Genomic DNA, 20,766 nt, shown 5'->3' with positions numbered 1-20,766 from the left:
ACTGAGCATTTTTGTTTCTGGGTGTGTACGTGCACACCTGGTTTTGTGGTCACTGAGTATATGCTTAGTCCTTCTATTGGGTAACATGGTTGTGTCTGGGCACTTTTAAAAATACCTGTGTGTAACCAGTAAATGCTCTTGGTGATACTTTTTAACTCTGAGTTCATAGAGCTGTATTCAAGTCAAACCCAAGCCTTCCGTCCTTGATACAGTAGAAAGAGTCCTGTTCAGGCCAAAATAATTTTTCCAACCTGACATACAGATCAGCATTCTAAAGTCCAAAAGGAACTAACACACAAGTGCTTCTCTTCCAAGTATATAAAATCAGCAAACTGTTCAGTCTTTCCTTAGATTGAATGAATAGTAAAGAAAGCCATGGGACAGGTAGTATCAACAGTTCTTAGCCTTGTCTGTACATTCACCTTTTACAAACACACATTCTTAGCCTGACCTTAATCTCACAGAGGTAGGGTTCCTGAGGGTTGGGGCAGGGACACTTAAGTTTTAAAAACCCACAGGAGATTCTGACCGGCAGTGAGGGTGCACATCATTGGTCTGTTTTCAAGCATTTAAGGATCTGGTTAATATTAAAATGTAAAAGTCACTGAAATCCATTTTTAATTTAAAAATTTCATTTCAGCTCCAGTTGTTAAGATATTTCCCCACTGATGTGTGCATTTCAGTTTGAGTTTCATTTTTAGCATAAATGTAAATAAGATGTGAAGAAATCATTAGTTTAGCCACAAGAAATAGCCAGTATTTACCTTTTTTTTTTTTTTACAAGGGGGAAAATAATTTTACTTTAATTTTAGTACAAACTGAAATGGGACAGAAATGGTAATATTAAAAAAGACTTGAGCAAACATTTTAATTTCATGGTAACTAGTTATGCATTCTGTGTTGGTAAACACATATGGATGTCAGTTTTTTTAAATCCTACAAATACAGCAGTTTCATGTGGTTCAGCCTAATAAAGGGGAAGCAGTAGTTAAGCAGGGATTTTCAGTTTTGGCTGAATATTAATATTACCTGAGAACCTTGGGGGACAAAACCAGTTCCCACTAGAATGGTCCTCCAAAAAAAGAAAATACAAACTCTTGGCAAGACTGTGAAGCAGTAAGGACTCATATGTACTACTGGCATTGTGCGAATTGATACAGCCACTTGGGAAAAACCATTTGGCGTATTAAGCTGAATATATCCTTATGCAGTGACCCAGCAGATCCACCCCTAGGTGTGTACCAGACTGATGTGCATACACATCTTTCTCTGAAAGACATATAGGACTGTTCTTGGCTATAGGACTGTTAAGACATATAGGACTATTCATGGCCGTGTTCATCATTTTTGTAATAACTACAGACTGGAAGCACCCAAATGTTCATCAATAGGTTGGATAAATTAATTTATATGGTATCCAATATAGTGTGTGTGTGTGCATGTGTGCTCAGTTGCTCAATCATGCCTGACTCTTATCGACCCCGTGGACTGTAGCCCACCAGGCTCCTCAGTCCTTGGAATTTTCCAGGCAAGAATACTGAAGTGGCTTGCCAGTTGCTCCTCCAGGGAAATCTTCCTGACCCAGGGATCAAATCAATTTCTCTTATGTCTCTTGCATTAGCAGGCAGGTTCTTCACTTGCACCACCTGGGGAGCCCCATTTTATTAGTTAGATGCAGGTTATTCAAGGGGAGAGGGTTAGTCAAGATCATGAATTCCAGGTGAAGGGGATCATTGGAGGTCATCTTAGAGGCTACTTATCACAACACACAGAATGTTGAACAAAAAAAGCCAGACAATCAGAAGTACATATTGTGTGATTCCATTTATACAAAGTTCAAAAAATAGACAAAACTAATCTATGGCATTAGGACCATGTCCATGAGGGCCTCTAGGGTATTAGGGATATTCTGATTGTTTAGGTATGTGCTGATTACATGCATATAATGTTTGTGAAAATGTATAGAGCTGTATATGTATGATTTGTAGAAGTCTACCACAGAATGTATGTTTTCTACTCTAAAAGTCTTTAAAAGAATAATATGCTTAGATTTAACTAATTGATAAATGATCTGTTTATCAGCCACTCTATCTATGCCTTCTCATCCTTTGCCACAGCAAAGTGGTAGTTCCATTCCATTTAGCAAGTATGGTTTGAGGACCTACTGTGTGCCAGGCACTTGTCTGGACTCGTGATATATGAGAGACTGGATTTCTAGAAATGGCCCTCAAGAGTCTGTGCTATAATCCCTGAACCTGGGAATGTGATGGCAGTCCTCCTGTCATTGTGAGGAGGCACAGTAGGGGCTTCCGAGGTGGCTCGTGATAAAGAACCTGCCTGCCAGTGCAGGCGGAGAAGGCAATGGCACCCCACTCCAGTACTCTTGCCTGGAAAATCCCATGGATGTGGAGGAGCCTGGAAGGCTGCAGTCCATGGGATCGCTGAGGGTCAGACATGACTGAGCGACTTCACTTTCACTTTTCACTTTCATGCATTGGAGGAAATGGCAACCTACTCCAGTGTTCTTGTCTGGAGAATCCCAGGGATGGGGCATCCTGGTGGGCTGCCATCTATAGGGTCGCAGAGAGTCAGACACGACTGAAGTGACTCAGCAACAGCCAGTGCAGGTGATGCAGATTTGATCCCTGGGTTGGGAAGATCCCCTGGAAGAGGGCATGGCAACCCACTCCTGTATTCTTGCCTGGAGAATCCCATGGACAGAGGAGCCTGGTGGGCTGTAGTCCACGGGTCTCAAAGAGTTGGACATGATTGATTATACAAGCACACATGCAGGAGGCCCAGTTGACCTTAAAAAAGGGAAGATTATCCAGGTGGGCCTAGTCTAATTAAGGGGTTTTCTCCAGCTGGAAGCAAAAGAGAAGGGCAGGAGAGGAACTCACTGTGAATCTAGGCATGAAAAGTACTCAACACTCGGGTTACTTATTTGAAGGTAAAGAGGGCCCCAGCATGCAGCCAGCAAGGGCACATGGACCTCAGCCCTGGAGTCATAAGAAACTGGATTCTGCCAACAACCTGGGTGAGTCTGGAAATGGACTCTTTCCCAGAGACTTCTGATAAGCTTGCAAACCACCAGACACCTTGATTTAGGTCTTGTAAAACCTGAGCAGAGAACACAGGTGTGTCCATTCAACCGTCTGCTCTATAGAACTGTGGGCTAATAAACCAGCCTGTTTTAAGCTGCTGAATTTACCTATTTTGCGTTATATGTGTTTAGTTTGTTATGCAGCAGTAGAAGCAAACACAGGGCACATCCTGTTAAAGCAGGCAGTTATCGTCCCATTTTTGTGGGTGGAGACAGACTGAAAAAATGATAATAATACCAATGCTAACAAAGTTCATCAAAATCTCTGGAAGTAGGACTCCCATACCCAGTGCTGTTTTTCTTTTTTTCAAGTACTCTAGGAGATTCTAATCTGTAGCTTCTATTGCACAAAGTGTTAAAGGGATAGAGACCAAAATGTCTGGGTAAGAAGTAAACAGGGGACTTGGCATCCTCCTCTGTTAACTGCTTTGTTAACCCATCACTGAATCTTTTTTTTTAACTTTTTATTTTATATTGGAGTATAGATGATTAGCGGAGAAGGCGATGGCACCCCACTCCAGTACTCTTGCCTGGGGAATCCCATGGACGGAGGAGCCTGGTAGGCTGCAGTCCATGGGATCACTAAGAGTCGGACACGACTGGGCAACTTCACTTTCACTTTTCACTTTCATGCATTGGAGAAGAAAATGGCAACCCACTCCAGTGTTCTTGCCTAGAGAATCCCAGGGACAGAGGAGCCTGGTGGGCTGCCGTCTCTGGGGTCGCACAGAGTCAGACACGACTGAAGCAAATTAGCAGCAGCAGCAGCATAGATGATTAGCAATGTTGTGATAGTTTCAGGTGGACACCAAAGGGACTCAGCCATCCTTGTACATGTATCCATTCTCCCTCAGAGTCCCCTCTCATCCAGGCTGCCACATAACATTGAGCAGAGTTCCCTGTGCTGTACAGTAGGACCTTGCTGGTTATCCATTTTAAATATAGCACAGCATCACTGAGTCCAGTTGCACCTTCTTGAGTGCTGGCTTCCTCTCCACGCCCTCCGCTTTATTTAAGTAGTATCAGTGTCTCCAGTGGTTCCACGGGGACAGGGATGGACTCTAGTTCTGCTCACCTTTGATGTTCCAGCTACCAGCACTCTGGAACATAATGAATATTTAATACATGTATTATGCATTTATAAATAATGCCTGACTGAAGGAGTTTGTGAATAAGCTACCTAATGATGATTAGGTCTCCATTTTCCCCCATGAAACTGCAAGTTCATACTTCATTTTTGTTTGTTTTAATTTCCATACTCTTAGAAGTAGACATTTTCATCAATTCAAAAATGCATATTTTGTATTAATGCAAGTATGTGGACTCCATAAAAATAGTATAGATGAACCTATTTGCAGGGCAGGAATAGAGACGCAGATACAGAGGATGGATTTGTGGACACAGTGGGGGTAGGGGAGGGTGGGACAAAATGGGAGGGTCGCACTGACACATATACATACCATATTTAAAACAGAGAGCTGGAGGGAACCTGCTCTAAAGCTCCTGAAGCTCGGCTCAGTGCTCTGTGATGACCCAGAGGGGTGGGATAGGGTGGGGTTGGGAGGGAGGCTCAAAAGGGAGAGATGTATGTTTGCATATAGCTGATTCACTTCATTGTACAGCAGAAACTATTACTACATTGTAAAGCAATTATACTACAATTTAAAAAAACAAAGTAATAACTTAGAGACAAGCTAATCTAAGGCCCCTCATTTCACAGTTAAGGCAGAAAAGCGAAAGTGTTTGCCCAGATCACACCGTGGCCAAACAAGTATTCACAGCATAGGTCCAGACCAAGGCTCTGGACAGGAATGGGGTGGGGAAGATTTCTGTTGCTCTAGACTCAGCTTGGCTTGGTTTTCTGGCTTAGCTTTAAGTCAGAGAAGCTAGCGCCGCTGTGCTCCTCACTGCAGATTTGTGGGGAGACTGAAGGAGCCCTTCGCCAGGCTGAAAGGGGAAGCCGCTCTCCTAGTAATGGCAGAGGAGCAAGAGGGTGAAAGAAAGCATGCAAGATGTTAAGGTTCGGCTTAGCTCTGGAGCACTGCCCTTTCTTTCACTGTGTCATTTGCCAAAGCGAGTTATGTGGCCAATCTCTTTAGAGGAAATACACAAGGAAGCCATGGGATGGATGTGAGCTTAGGGAAGGATGAAGGATTGGGCTAAATCCTCAATCTCTACCATGACTGTGTATCTACCTCCTATGGCTGCGATGGGCATGTTCTGTGAGCTGGGTGGCTTAAAATTTACTCTTGGTCCTGGAGGCTAGAGTTCTGAAGTAAGTCCAGATGTTGGCAGGGCCGTACTTCCTTTGAAGGCTCCAGGCATGCATTATCTCTTGCCTCTTCCTAGCTTCTCATCTAGGTTGCTAGCAATCTCTGAAGTTCTTGGCTTGTTGCTTCAGCACTGCATGGAGACAGATCTCCATTATCACTTGGTGGTCTTCTTCCTCGTGAATCTGTCTTGTGTCTCTAAATCTCTCCTTTGAGGACACCAGTCATTGGATTTGGGGCTCACCCTAATCCAGTATGTGGAGAAGGAAATGGCAACCTGCTCCAGTATTCTTGCCTGAAGAATCCCATGGACAGAGAAGCCTGATGGGCTATAGTCCATGGGGTTGCAAAGAGTCAGGCATGACTGAGCGACTTTTACTCACTCACTAATCCAGTATGAGTTCAGCTTAATTTGATTACATCTACAAAGACCCCATTTTCAAGTAGGATCACATGCACAGGGACCTGGGGTTAGGAATCCAACACATCTATTTCGGGGACACAATTCAACCCCCAGCAGACTGGAACTTCTTGTACCATTTTTCATAAACTAGAGCAGCTGTTCTCAAGGTCTCAGGCCTGGATGCAGGGCATAAGCATTATCCTGGGAGCTGGTTAATTAAGATTCGTGGGTTTCAGTTCAGACCTACCAGGACCCAGCAGTCTGTGGTGTCACAAGTCTGCCAGGAGATTTTAATTTGTGCTAAAGTTTGAGAACCACCACCAAAGAAGACATTAGAACCCAGACTTTGCAAAGAGGTAAATTTAGCCGTTGTTCTTTTTTTTTAATTAATTATTTTTATTTATTGCTGTGCTGAGTCTTCGTGGCTGCACAGGGGCTCTCTGTAGTTGTGGTAACCAAGCAAGGCTACTCTCTAGTTGTGATGTGCAGGCTTCTCGTTGCGGTGGCTCCTCTTGTTGTAGAACATGGGCTCTAGGTCATGCAGACTTCAGTAGTTGGGGTGCATGGACTTAATTGCCCCGCAGCATGTTATATCTTAGTTCCTGGACCAGGGATCAGACCGATGTTCCCTGTATTGGCAGGTCGATTCCCAACCACTGGACCACCGGGGAAGTCCCTAGCCATTGTTCTTAAGAAGGAGTAGAAAGTGGGACCCAATCTCAATTGGGTGGTAAAAGCAGCAGGTTTAACCAATTTATTGAGTAATAAGGATATAATTCTAAGGAATCTAGTCCTATTTGCCTCATGGAATAGTGGAGTTGATAAAGCCCTGTGCTTACAGCCCAGAGTCATCATAATGAATCTTCATTTTCTATGGGTGTGAAAAAAGATGGGAGGGGTCATCGGGGCTGGCTCCTGAACCTGGCATGAGCTGCACTAGGAAGAAAGTGAGAAAATGTAGCAAAACTTTGAACAGTGTTCAATACATTTGTGGAAATGATTATTAGCAAAGACCTATTGCTGACTCCGGAGAAGGCAATGGCACCCCACTCCAGTACTTTTGCCTGAAAAATCCCATGGACGGAGGAGCCGGTAGGCTGCAGTCCATGGGATCGCGAAGAGTCGGACATGACTGAGCGACTTCACTTTCACTTTTCACTTTCATGCATTGGAGAAGGAAATGGCATTCCACTCCAGTGTTCTTGCCTGGAGAATCCCAGGGACGGGGGAGCCTGGTGGGCTGCCGTCTATGGGGTCACAGAGTCGGACATGACTGAAGCGACTTAGCATTGCTGACTCCACAGTTCTATCTTCAGCCAGTTCTGGAAACAATGACCCCAGGACCCCTATGGCTATATGCACAGAGCTAAGGAGGAAAGATCCCACAGTTGAATATAGCATTTCAGGCATGGAAAGTTAAATTTACCAGAGAAGCCATGTATAATGTTCAACTAAATATGACAAAGAGGGCATCAGTTTAGATGGGGTTAGAATCTCAAGTTAAAGTGGAGAGTAAATATAAAAAAAAACAGGCAACTTTGCCCTTGAAAATGCCTTACATTGCTTTTGAAATATAGGAAACATATTGAAATTGTGTGTGTGTGTATGTGTGTGTGTGTGTGTATATATATATATATATATATATATATATATATATATAAAATCCTGCAGAATAATTTCCTAGCTCAGCAAAATTGGAAAACATAAAGACTATTATGCAAATGTCTGTAAATTTAAAATATTCTTTCTCTAAAATAACAATCAAATCCCTAGTTCTGAATGGGATGATGGATAGAGGGTTCTGAACTCTAATATATTAATATACTATTTGGTTTTGTGGGGATTAAATGAGAGAATTAAAGTTCCATCTTAGAAGAGAGGCCGTTCTCCAAAGAAATGGGAGTTTGGTTCAATAGATTTAACCTTCCTACATGAAACAAACACTAATGGAGTGGTTATGATTTGCCAGAAATTCTTTTAAGTGCTTTAAAAACACTCTAGCATTCTGACTTTGCAGACCATGTGCTTAACCACTATGCAAGCTCACCTTTCTAATTTTTCACATACTGTATTTCCACCATATGCAGTTGTGCAGAGTTCAGACCCAAGGTCAAAACTTGGAACTGGGTACATTGATATCAGGTGTGGACCCAAAGGAGCCACCCCCGTGTGTCTCTGTTCTTGAATGGTGGGCGAGTAACACGGACTAAACCTCTGAAACCTTTTCTTTTTAAGTTGTATGCCTTCCTTATTTTCCCAGAGGCAGAAAATACAGCAGAGTAGTATGTTGTCGCAAAAGCAACGAGTGGGTTGAGCCTTAGTGGTTAGAGATGAGAAAAGTCTATCCGTTGTCAGAGACTAAGAGTCGGAGGAATTCATGCAGCTGGAGGCCGATAAAAGGCACTGCAGGTGCTGATGACAGATTACTGTCCTCATAAACCTGAAGGTATGATCTAGGGCTCAATCCTCGTGTCTGCCAAACTCAGAGAAGTTAAAGAAAAATGGGACATAGGAGATGATTTAGATTGCACCTGGGAGGGAAAGAATGAAGCAGGCAAGATGTGCCTTGTGAGATAAGGCCAGCATTAGCATAGCAGATCCGGGCTCTGTCTTCTGCTCGCTTTTCCAGCCCACAGTAACTGTTGGGGAAGAATTTGGCTTTTGAAAGGGATTTCTTTGTTTTAAAATGAGTTTTTATTTATTTCCTATTTTGCGTGCTAAGTCGCTTCATTCATGTCTGACTCTTTGTGACCCCATGGACTGTAGTCTGCCAGGCTCCTCTTTCCATGGGATTCTCCTGGCAAGAATACTGGAGTTGTCATGCCCTCTTCCAGGGGATCTTCCTGACCCAGGGATCGAACCCACATCTCTTATGTCTCCTGCATTGTCAGGCCGGTTCTTTACCACTAGCACCACCTGGGAAGCCCCAATTTATTATTTTGTTTATTTATTTTTGGCTGTGCTGGGTCTTCATTGCTGCGTGTGTGCTTTGCTCTAGTTGTGGCAAGCGGAGGCTACTCGCTAGATGTGGTGCGCAGGCTTCTCATTGTTACGCCTTCTTTTTGTTGCAGAGAACGGGTTCTAGGGCACGCGGTCTTCAGTCGTTGTGGGGTCTGGGGTCAGCAGTTGCGGCTCCCGGGCTCTCAAGCTCAGGCTCAGTAGTTGTGCCATATGGACCTTGTTGCTCCATGGCATGTGGGAATCTTCCTGAACCAGGGATCTAACCTGTGTCTACTGCAATGCCAGGTGGATTCTTTATCACTGAGCCACCAGGGAAGCACTGAAAGGTATTTCTGTGAGGTCTAGTTTCATTCACAAATCCCCAAAGCTAGAAATGTGAAGTTCATGGTGGTGGGGGAAACTATCTGCTAATATTTGCCCCACAGTTTCAAATGTGAATGAGGTAGTATCTATTAGGTGTTTTAATTGCTATACACTGTATTTGTTAAGGCAATCTCTGCCTTCTTATAGGCCTTCTTTGGACCCTTGGGTGTCCTTCACTCTCATCCTCTGGGCTGGTCTTAGGCAAAAAGCGAAGGCAGGTACAATGTCTCCCTAAGGACATGTTCCCCTACAGCACTTCCTATTGTGTGCTGGATATTTCATTGATTCTGTCTTTGGAGTAGACATATCGTGGACCCTGGAAACATAGATCTTAGTTGAAATCTGCCTTTCCCCACAACCAGCTGAGTGACCTGAAAAAATATTAGTAATTAACATCTCCACCTTGGTTTTCTTATTGATGAAATGGATAACCACATATCTCTTTCAGGACTTAATTTTTTAAATTTATTTTTATTTTGTTTTACTTTTTAAGAATTAACTTTTATTGGAGTATAATTGTTTTACAATGTTGTGTTAGTTTCTATTTTACAGAAAAGTTAATCAGCTATATGTATATGTATATATTATATATAATTAATATATAATATATTATTATAATTAATATATAATATATATATGCTGTATGTAGCTATATATATATATATATATATATATATATATGCTGTATGTAGCTATATGCCCTTTTAGGTCACTACAGAGTGTTGAGTAGAGTTCCCTGAGCTGTATGTTAGGTTCTCACTAGTTATCTATTTTATTCTGTGCTGTGCTTAGTTGCTCAGTTATGTCCAACTCTTTGCGACCGCATGGACTGTAGCTTGCCAGGTTCCTCAGTCCATGGGGATTCTCCAGGCAAGAATACCAGAGCAGGTTGCCATGCCCTCCTCCAGGGGATCTTCCTAACTCAAGGATCAAACCCAGGTCTCCCTCAGTGCAGGTGGATTCTTTACCGTCTGAGCCACCAGGCTTCCCAGATGGTGCTAGTGGTAAAAACCTACCTGCCAATGCAGGAGACACAGGAGATGTGAATTCAATCCCTGGGTCTAGAAGATCCCCTGGAGGAGGAAATGGCAACCCACTCTGGTATTCTTGCCTGAGAAATCCCAGGGACAGAGGAACCTGGCGGGCTACAGTCCATGGGGTTGCAAAGAGTTGGACATGACTGAGCATGCATTTCTGAAAAAAACCAAAACCAATAGTGTATATATGACACATACATGTCAATCCCAATCTCCTAATTCATTCCTCCCCCTCACCTCCTTGGTGTCCATACATCTGTTCTCTACATCTGTGTCTCTGTTTCTGCTTTGCAAATAAGATCATCTCTACCATTTTTTCTAGATTCCACCTATATGCATTAATACACAGTGTTTGTTTTTCTCTTTCTGACTTCACTCTGTACAATAGTCTCTAAGCCCATCCATGTCTTTAAAAATGGCCCAAATTTTTTTTCCTTTTTGTGGCTGAGTAATATTCCGTTGTATATATGTACCACATCTTCTTTTCAGGGCTTTTTGAGAGTAGGTTGTCTGTCTCTCTAAACAGATTCATCTCAAAGTTTATGGCTTAAAATTAAAAAAAAAAAATTATCTCACCCAGTTTCTGTAGTTCAGAGAATCTGAGAACAGTTTAGCCAGGTGATTCAAGCTCATGGTCTCTCATGAGTTTGTAGTCAAGTTGCTGGTCAGGGCTGCAGTCATCTGAAGGCTTGAGCAGGGCTGGAGGGTCCACTGCTGTGATGGCTCCTCACACACCTGGCACATCTGTGCTGGCTGTAGATAGGATGCCTCTGTACCTTGCAACATGGCCCTCTTCATGGGACAGCTGGATGGTCCTCAGAGAGTGACAGTGGCTTCCCCCGGAGACAGTGATCCCAGGAGGAAAGCACATGTTTTTGGTGACCTCATCTTTGAACTCATACGGCATCACTCTGGCCTAGTCTACATGCTAGAAGTGAGCCACTTAGCCTAGCCAGTGCTCAAGGGATGGAGAATTAAGCTCTCCATTTTAAAGGAGTGTCTGAGAATTTGTGGACATATTCTAAATCACCATCAGTTCAGTTCAGTTCAGTCACTCAGTCATGTCCGACTCTTTGTGACCCCATGAATTGCAGCACGCCAGGCCTCCCTGTCCATCACCAACTCCCAGAGTTCACTCAAACTCACGTCCATCGAGTCGGTGATGCCATCCAGCCATCTCATCCTCTGTTGTTCCCTTCTCCTCCTGCCCCCAATCCCTCCCAGCATCAGAGTCTTTTCCAATGAGTCAACTATTCTCATGAGGTGGCCAAAGTACTGGAGTTTCAGCTTTAGCATCATTCCTTCCAAAGAAATCCCAGGGCTGATCTCCTTCAGAATGGACTAGTTGAATCTCCTTGCAGTCCAAGGGACTCTCAAGAGTCTTCTCCAACACCACAGTTCAAAAGCATCAATTCTTTGGCGCTCAGCCTTCTTCACAGTCCAACTCTCACATCCATACATGACTACTGGAAAAACCATAGCCTTGACTAGATGGACCTATGTTGGCAAAGTAATGTCTCTGCTTTTGAATATGCTGTCTAGGTTGGTCATAACTTTCCTTCCAAGGAGTAAGCGTCTTTCAATTTCATGGCTGCAGTCACCATCTGCAGTTATTTTGGAGCTCAAAAAAGTAAAGTCTGACACTGTTTCCACTGTTTCCCCATGTATTTGTCATGAAGTGATGGGACCAGATGCCATGATCTTAATTTTCTGAATGTTGAGCTTTAAGCCAACTTTGTCACTCTCCATTTTCACTTGCATCAAGAGGCTTTTTAGTTCCTCTTCACTTTCTGCCATAAGGGTGGTACCATCTGCATATCTGAGGCTATTGATATTTCTCCCGGAAATCTTGATTCCAGCTTGTGCTTCTTCCAGGCCAGCATTTCTCATGATGTACTCTGCATATAAGTTAAATAAGCAGGGTGACAATATACAGCCTTGATGAAATCACCATAAGAGGTAGTATAAGTAAAATTCCTGAAATAAGAGTTTAGTAAATGCAAGACTTAAATAGTATTGTGTTCTTCTTTATCTCTGCTGTACCTAAAATAGTGTTTTTCATATAGCAAGCATCCTAAGTAGTGGGATAATATTTATTACATAGTGAACTAAAGTTACTGCTTACCTTATGTCATGCTTTGTGCTAAACATTTTCAGTGGAATACCTCATTTCATTGTCACAATAATCCTGGGAAATGGATGTTACTCTGTTATTATTATCCCAGTTTTACAGATGGGAAAACAGAAGTATGCACAGAGAAGTTCAGAAATTTCTTGATTTGGGGGGCTTCCCTGATGGTCCAATGAATAAGACTCCCTGCTCCCAATGCCAGGGACTTGGGTTCAATCCCTGGTCAGGAAGCTAAGATCTCACATGCTGCAATGAAGATCCAGTGCACCCAATATAAATAATCATAATAATAAAAAATAATAATAAAAAGAAATTTCTTGGATGTTAACATATGGAAGGGTGTGATAGAGCCAGGAGTTAAAACTGTGAGTCTTCCTACAATTCAAAACTACTCATGTGAAATATTCCCTCCTTTGAAATTTATTTTCCCTGCCCTATTTTGAGAGTGGGTGAAATGATACTTGAATTGTGAAGCCTCTTTCTTGAAGCACTTCTCTCAGATCTAGAATGCCATGAAAATTCGCAGCCAAGATTCAGAACAAATTCAACCCAGGAATTCCTCCCCCACACACTTCCTTTCTCCAGTGTTGGATATAACACTCCCACAGCCCTATGATTTCTACTGTCCTAACCTTGAGGTTTCTCCTTGAAACTGATGTTTGAAGGTTCTAAGGTTAAATATAAGTTTGAAAACTGCCAAACTGGATGATCTTGCAGATCCCTTCTTGCTCTAAAGTTATGTAATGACATGAATCCTTCTGCCTATTCCTCATCCTTACAGAAGTTAGTGATCAAGTCTGGTCAGTTTGCCCTCAATGACTACTCTCTTGACTCCTCTTCTCATCCTTAGCCACCATCTTCATTCTATACCAGATGAGAACTGGGATTGAAACATTGTAGCCGTCCCTAAAGAACATCTCCAGTCATTGTCATCTCCAAACTATCTTGTGTCCAGAGACCACATAAAGCTCCAAGAATATCCTTTTTGGTTGTGAAAATCTGTTGCTAAATAAATCCCGTCAGTTGGCTGTGTAGCAATCCTCATACTGGGCACCACAGATATTAGTACACATCAGTAGTTTTTGGAACATATAGTCTTAAAAGAAGTAGTTTTCTTTAGTGATAGAATTTCCTGAAGAGTTTGATATGCTAACGTGCAGCGTGAATCTTCCTATTGTTGTTGCTCACTCAGTTGCATCCAACTCTCTGTGACCCCCATGGACTGCAGCATGCCAGGCTGCCCTGTCCTTCAGTATCTCCTGGAGCTTGCTCAAACTCATGTCCATTGAGTTGGTGATGCTATCCAACCATCTCATCCTCTGTCGCCCCCTTCTCCTCCTGCCTTCAATCTTTCCCAGCATCAAGGTCTTTTCCAATGAGCCGGCTCTTTTCATCAGGTGGCCATAGTATTGGAGCTTCAGCTTTAGCATCAGTCCTTCATTGAATGTTCAGGGTGAATTTCCTTTAGGATTAACTGGTTTGACCTCCTTGCTTTCTGAGGTACTCTCAAGAGTCTTCTCCAGTACCACAGTTCAAAAGCATTAATTCTTTGGTGCTCAGCCTTCTTTATGGTCCAAATATCACATCTGTACATGACTACTGGAAAACCCATAGCTACCTGAGAGAGAGAGGATATAACTCAAGAGGTTGGCTCTTTTGAGCTTTTTATGAACTCAGGTGAGGGAACTCTCTTGGGTTGTCTCTTTGAAAGCAGTTTCTTATCACCAGGCCACTTCCCTGAGACTTCTCACTTGGTAATAAGTCCCTACTTGCTGTACTACCTTCACACGTGAAATCCCAGAAAGCCATTCCTCAATAACTGTTGCTCTGCTTCTCCTTTACTGCCCAACCGTCAGCCTCCTCAGAGTCACCACTTCAGAATATCAAGAGGTGTGTGTGTGCTTGTGTCCATATACATAACATTCTTTACTGAAGAATGGGGTGATTTTATGAGAGAATTGCCTACAGAGGATCTTAGGATAGAGAAAGTACTCTGTAGGATGCTGTAATGATATAGACCCTATGACTGTAGCCTACCAGCTCCTCTGTCCATGGGATTCTCCAGGTAAGAATACTGGAGTGGGTTGCCATACCCTCCTCCAGGGGTCTTCCCAACCAGGGATCAAACATCAAACCCAGGTCTCTTATGTCTCCTGCATTGGCAGGCAGGTTTGTGTTTTTTTTTTTTTTTTTTTTTTTTTTTTTTTTTTACCATTAGTGCCACTTGAGAAGCCCACACACCATTATACATTTACCCAAATCCACAGAATATACAGCACTAAGAGCAAATCCTAATGTAAACTATGAATTTTGGTGATGATGATGTGTCAGTAAAAGTTCATCATTGGTAACAGATGTACCACTCTGATAAGGGATGTTGATAATAGGGGAAGCTATGCGTGGATGGAGTTGAGGGGTTATGAGAGTCCTTTGTACTTTCTGCTCAGTTTTGCTAAAACCTAATGAATTACTGTGTTTCATAGTGTGAAATTTTTGCTAGTTGTGTATGGTGCCTACAACTGCACTAAAAAATAAAAAAACGAAGTAATTTAAAACCAAGTACTAAACATAACTTCTTCAAGGTCCAGAAGTATACGTGTATGTGTGTGTATGTGTACACACACGCACATATGTGTATGTATTAACAAAGAAGTCACTCCTTAACTGGTGCTTTCCCATGTAGCTCAATGATAAAGAATCCACCTTCCAATGCACATGATGCAGAAGATATGGGTTTGATCCCTGGGTTGGGAAGATCTCCATGAGAAAGAAATGGTAACCCACTCCAGTATTCTTGCCTGGATAATCCATGGAAAGAAGAGCCTGGTGGGGTATAGTCCATCATTTCAGTTCAGTTCAGTCACTCAGTCGTGTCTGACTCTTTGCGACCCCATGAATCGCAGCATGCCAGGCCTCCCTGTCCATCATCAACTCCTGGAGTTCACTCAGACTCATGTCCATTGAGTCAATGATGCCATCCAGCCATCTCATCCTCTGTCGTCCCCTTCTCCTCCTGCCCCCAATCCCTCCCAGCATCAGAGTCTTTCCCAATGAGTCAACTCTTCTCATGAGGTGGCCAAAGTACTGGAGTTTCAGCTTTAGCATCATTTCTTCCAAAGAAATCCCAGGACTGATCTCCTTCAGAATGGACTAGTTGGATCTCCTTGCAGTCCAAGGGACTCTCAAGAGTCTTCTCCAACACCACAGTTCAAAAGCATCAATTCTTTGGCACTCAGCCTTCTTCACAATCCATGGGGTTACAAAAAGTCAGATACAACTGAGCAACTGAGCATGTATGTATGCAACCCTTTACTAGGTGGGTCCTCTTTGAAAACAACCATAATTTCTAATCTGACTTCCCTGTTTCTGGTTTTGCCCATCTATCCAAGACAGCCTTATCTTCCAGACTTCCCATTGAAATTCCATTCATGTTCTGGAAAACGTCAACTCCTACCCATTGAGTTCTTACATAAACCCTTGTGATTCCCCTCCTTAAGATGTCCTTCCACGTCCAAGTTACTGAGACCAAAATAGCACCCTTGGGTTTTTAGTTAGTCAGTGATTTCTTCTCACCACTCAGAAAGCCACAGAGTTGTATGGGGGAAAGGTCTTGAAGCTCTTCAGTTTTCAGCTTCGTTCAAGCTGGCATTTATCCTCCAAACCATATTTCTTTGGGAGTTTTCCTAAAGATACACCTTTAAAAAACCTATCAGATATATTAGAACAACACATAGCTCACCTTAGAGTTATTTTAATTCTCAGGGAGAGCACAGCCCTTTTAAACTCTAATGAAAAGCAAAGTATTTTCTAACTGCTTTGAAATTTGCAATGTCACTTGTTCGTCCATTGAAGGCAGTAAATTTTATCATGCAGAGTAATAATAGACTCTTTTTATGCTTTTAGCTTGTATAACTTTGGAACTTCTGGATAAAGAAAGTAGCCGTATGCCTCCGGAAGACTGCTGTCTTAGTCATATAAAGAGAGCTTTTGAAGGACCATTCAAGCAAGTAAATAGTTAGGTACTGTGCTGGACACTAGAAATGGAAACATGAATAATCCAAGTCTCCTGACTTGAAAGTATGCCTTCCAAGACATTTATTTGGTTGAACGTCAAGTGTATCCTGAGCACCTACTGTGTGCCAGGTACTATATTGGGTGGTAGGGAATGTTTTAGACTGTGTTCCCTGGAAATAGACTCAAAGAGTGAGAGTTGTGAATTGTGTGTGAAAGTTTATTGGGGAATATTCTTGGGAGATAGATGCACATGAAGGAAAGTAAGATGGCGGGATTGGACAAGGAGAAAAATGAATATTCAGTGAAGTTACAGTGGCAGCCTCGTTCTATTCTACCAGAAGCTCTGGAGCTGAGATAACCCTTTAGAGATTTCCTAAAGTAGCTAGGAGGCCCAGCCTAGGTATGCCCATGTCAGCCAGTCAATGGTGGCCCAATGTGTGTAAGAGGGACTGTACTGTGGGTCTGTAACTATGACCCAATTTCTCTAAGACGGTCTATATGGATCTGTAGGTATCTGTAACCCTCCAGTATTTCTTGCTGCTGCTGCTAAGTCGCTTCAGTTGTGTCCAACTCTGTGTGACCCCATAGATGGCAGCCCACCAGGCTCCCCCGTCCCTGGGATTCTCCAGGCAAGAACACTGGAGTGGGTTGCCATTTCTTTCTCCAATGCATGAAAGTGAAAAGTGAAAGTGAAGTCGCTCAGTCATGTCCGACTCTTCGCAATCCCATGGGCTACAGCCCACCAGGCTCCTCCGTCCATGGGATTTTCCAGACAAGAGTACTGGAGTGGGGTGCCATTGCCTTCTCCGCCAGTATCTCTTAGAGGGTCTGTAATGATGGGTCTATAACTACGGCCCAGTGTCTCTTAGAGGATCTGTAACTATATAAAACAAGCCAGTTTTCTGCAGCCTGGGGCAGTGGCCAGCAAGCGTCATGGCTTTGAGCCATCAGAAATTGACATCCCCAGCAGCTGGGAGATGGGAAGTAACCTGAGTGGGAACACAACATCCACTGTGGGACGGGTTATAGCAGAAACAAGGATCTATCCATGCCCTCAGGGAGCTGATAGCCTCACTGATGAGCCACAGCAGCAAATAGGGAGTGCAAGTGCAGATAGATTAGTACCAGAGGAAAATACCTTGACGACACAGGGAAAGAGCATCTCCTGTCGGGGTCCAGCCCCGGTTGGATCCAGGGATTCCCTCAGGATGACAGCGTTGGCAATTAAGGGATAGCAAAGGCTGAGAGATTTATTAGATGCTCAATAATAACTGGTTTACGCGGGAAATCAATAAAGTTTGTGACACCAAACTTGCTCTGACCACGGAGGCCGCAGGCACCCTCTCGAATAGCGGAAGGTGCCCCGCCTTAGGCACCTTCTCGAGTGGGTCTTAGAAGCCCAGGCAAATAAGTGGTCGCAGAGGACCCCCACGCTCCAAATTATTTTGGCATGAATGAAGAACAGAAGAGAAAAGGAGGAAAAGGAAACAAGAAAGAATGACATGGGGAGACCAAGCTTTGGTGAGCAAGGCCCGTAGCTTATTTTCAACAGGGGCTTTTATACCCTAAGTTGCACATAGAGGATAATAGGGGATGTGAAATCATGCAAAGTCAGCAGTCTTTGATCCTTATCGAGACCAGAGTTTCTTTTCTGCAAACTTATCTTATACAACTGGTTTAGGTGATTTACATCATCTTCTGGCCAGAAGGCCTATTAACATTTTATGATTCTTGACAAACGTTTGTCAACCGTAAGACCTATTTTCTCTAAGAGTAATTATTTTAAGGTTTGGCGCCATCCTCTGAAGGTGTTAGATAAAGTTGCATTCCTATAGGGCAGAGGTGCAGTGGGTTTACAACAAAGGAAAGAATTTATTACCTTAAGGGTCTAAAGTTGCTAACACCAAGGCCACTACTTATTTTTTCTACATACCAACTATATTAATTAATACACATTCAAGGATACAATACAGGGGATGTGGAAACTTGGCAGCAAGCATTGGCTCATAAATGAAATCTTTTACTAGTTTTATTCTGACAGTTTCTAACTCTCTGAGAGGCTCTAAGCTATTTGAATATCTTAAGCTTCCCGTGCCTCTGGAGGCTGGGAGACTGTAAACAATCATATGCATAGCTGTAGGAGTCCGGGTAAACTTGTCAGGCGAGTTAGAGAGCTATCTGAGGGGTTTGGATTTAAACACTCCTAATGCCCAGGAACTTATTAACTGGAGCTGTAAGTTAACTCTTTATCAGAGAGAGCGAGATGGTGGTTGGGGACAGCCCCCAGTAAAGTCAGAGGTGAGAGCACAAAGCAGTAAAGTAGGCAGACTCTGGTTTTTGGGGGTAGATGCTTGAGAATATCCAGGGGGACTCCTGAGGCTCGATCCTGCCTTTGCGTATGTCGAGGCTCCTTCCTCATGACCTTTGCTACGGGTGGAGGTCCTCACGCTGGCTCCCCGCAATCTCACCCAGTCTTAGGGGTCCCGAGCTGGATTCCCAGAAAAGATGGTGTCAGTGATGATGAAAGGAATTAGGCATGTGAAGGCAACAAGGGTGGAAACTGTTAGAAAAGAGTCTTCCCGATAAAGGGAACAGTATGTACAAAGGATGAGAACATGGCATGAGGGGGCCTCACATCGTTAGGAAAGGCTAGAGTGGAGAGTGAATTAGAGGGAGTGGTGCACAGGGAGGCAAAGGAGCCAAGCAAGGGCTTGGACCTCAAGGTTGGACCTGAAGGAGCAGGGAGGCCAGGTCCCGCAGTTGGGGATTTTACCCTGATTATTCCTGAAAATCACGGTTTCCAGCAGGGAGTTATATGATGAAATGTGCACCATGGGAAGATCATTCTAGCTGCAGGGTGGAGAAAGGAATCCAGATAAAAGAGCAACACGGGGGCCCTATGAATGGCCGTGTAGGTGGCTAATTCATTAATTTCTGGTAAAAAATGAGTGACTTAAAATAGAGGCACGTCAGGTGTGATGGGGAGAAATGGATGGATTTGAGAGATTTTAAGGAGGCAGAATCCATAAGACTTGACTGATTGGATATGGGCCTTCAGGGGAAAAAAGGAGTCAAACTCAGATTTGTCTTTGAGCCAGAGCAGGCTGGCAGTGGTGTGAAGGATGGATCTGCAGGAGTGTCAGACCGAAACAAGGGAGCCAATTAGAGTCATGATAAACAATGTATTTTTGTACAGGGACCCACTCAGGAAAAAAGAAAAGAAGTTTATGACTGTACTCTTTTTGTTCAAATGAAAATAGCATTATAAAATTATGTGAAAATAATATTGTATGTTCTTATAATTTAAATTACCTTTTTAAAAAGAATATCAGTGAGAAAACTGGCCCTGCTTTTAGCCACTTAAATATATTAGTATCTGGGGCAAGTTTAGACATAGCACCAGGGAGACAGCTTGTAATTTTTTTCGTTCATTTTTGTGTAGTGCGTTGGATCTCACAGAGAACATTCTAGAGTATGTTCTTTTTCTATCCTTGATGCCACCCTGAAGGTAGGAATTATTGCTCTCTGGAATAAAGAAGCAAAAATGGAGGCTCAGAGAAGTAAAATGGTTTCACTTCCCATTAAGCAGGAAATGAAGTTACGTCTAGAATGTTCATTCCATTCAGTGCTGAGGTTGCAGCCATTTCTTGCCATGCATCACACAAAGATAAAATCAGTGTGCCTGCTCCCTGCTTCTTTCAGCAATGTGTGTCTCTCTGTGGCTGCGGGATTGTCTCTCTGCTCATGAGAGAGAAAATGAGCCAGATAAAGATGCCTTATTATCAGGGAGCCCCAACACCACCTACTTCTGCCAAAGGTGCTGGCCACCTGAGCATTTTTGCTAACGGAACACATTCAGGCCACTTCTGAGAGCCCTGCCCTGGACCATCCTATCAAATAGGCTCTGACTCCTGGCTACCTGGAGCACAGGACCTGGGCAGGACAGAGGTGATTTCCCCAAACGTAGATTCTTGTGCTGTGTAGGGTCCAAAAATCTGCCAGCCAATTAGACCTCGGTTTCTGGGTTGTATTTTGTAGCCAAATAAAGTAAATGTAGCTCAAAGAGCCCCATTTCCCAAATCAGTGACACCATCACCTCCGGGGAAGATGACTCAGCCCTGAACTAGAGCAGAAGTAAGGAGAGGAGGAACGGGGAGGGAGGGCAGTGGAGGAGAGGGGAGAGTTCTGTTTTGAAACTGCCCTCAGGTTGCATTCTCTGGCTACACAATAGCCTCCTTTTTGACAATCACAGAGTTAGGTTTTAAAATACAATGAGAAAGGAGCTTGTTTCTTAATCTGGCAGTTTAGAAATTAAAGATATAATTAAGTATGAGTACGGATAAGCTTGAAATACATATTCTGAATATAAACACACATGTACAGATGCAGCCATTTCAGCTTCATTCATTAGTCTCTTTACAAGCACTTGGTAGTCTTCTTTCCCCCCAGCTTTACTGACATATAATTGGTATATCACATTGTGT

The sequence above is a fragment of the Bubalus kerabau genome, chromosome 14 (genome assembly GCF_029407905.1).
Source record: "Bubalus kerabau isolate K-KA32 ecotype Philippines breed swamp buffalo chromosome 14, PCC_UOA_SB_1v2, whole genome shotgun sequence".
Lineage (NCBI taxonomy): Eukaryota > Metazoa > Chordata > Mammalia > Artiodactyla > Bovidae > Bubalus > Bubalus kerabau.
This window is presented reverse-complemented; position numbering follows the sequence as displayed.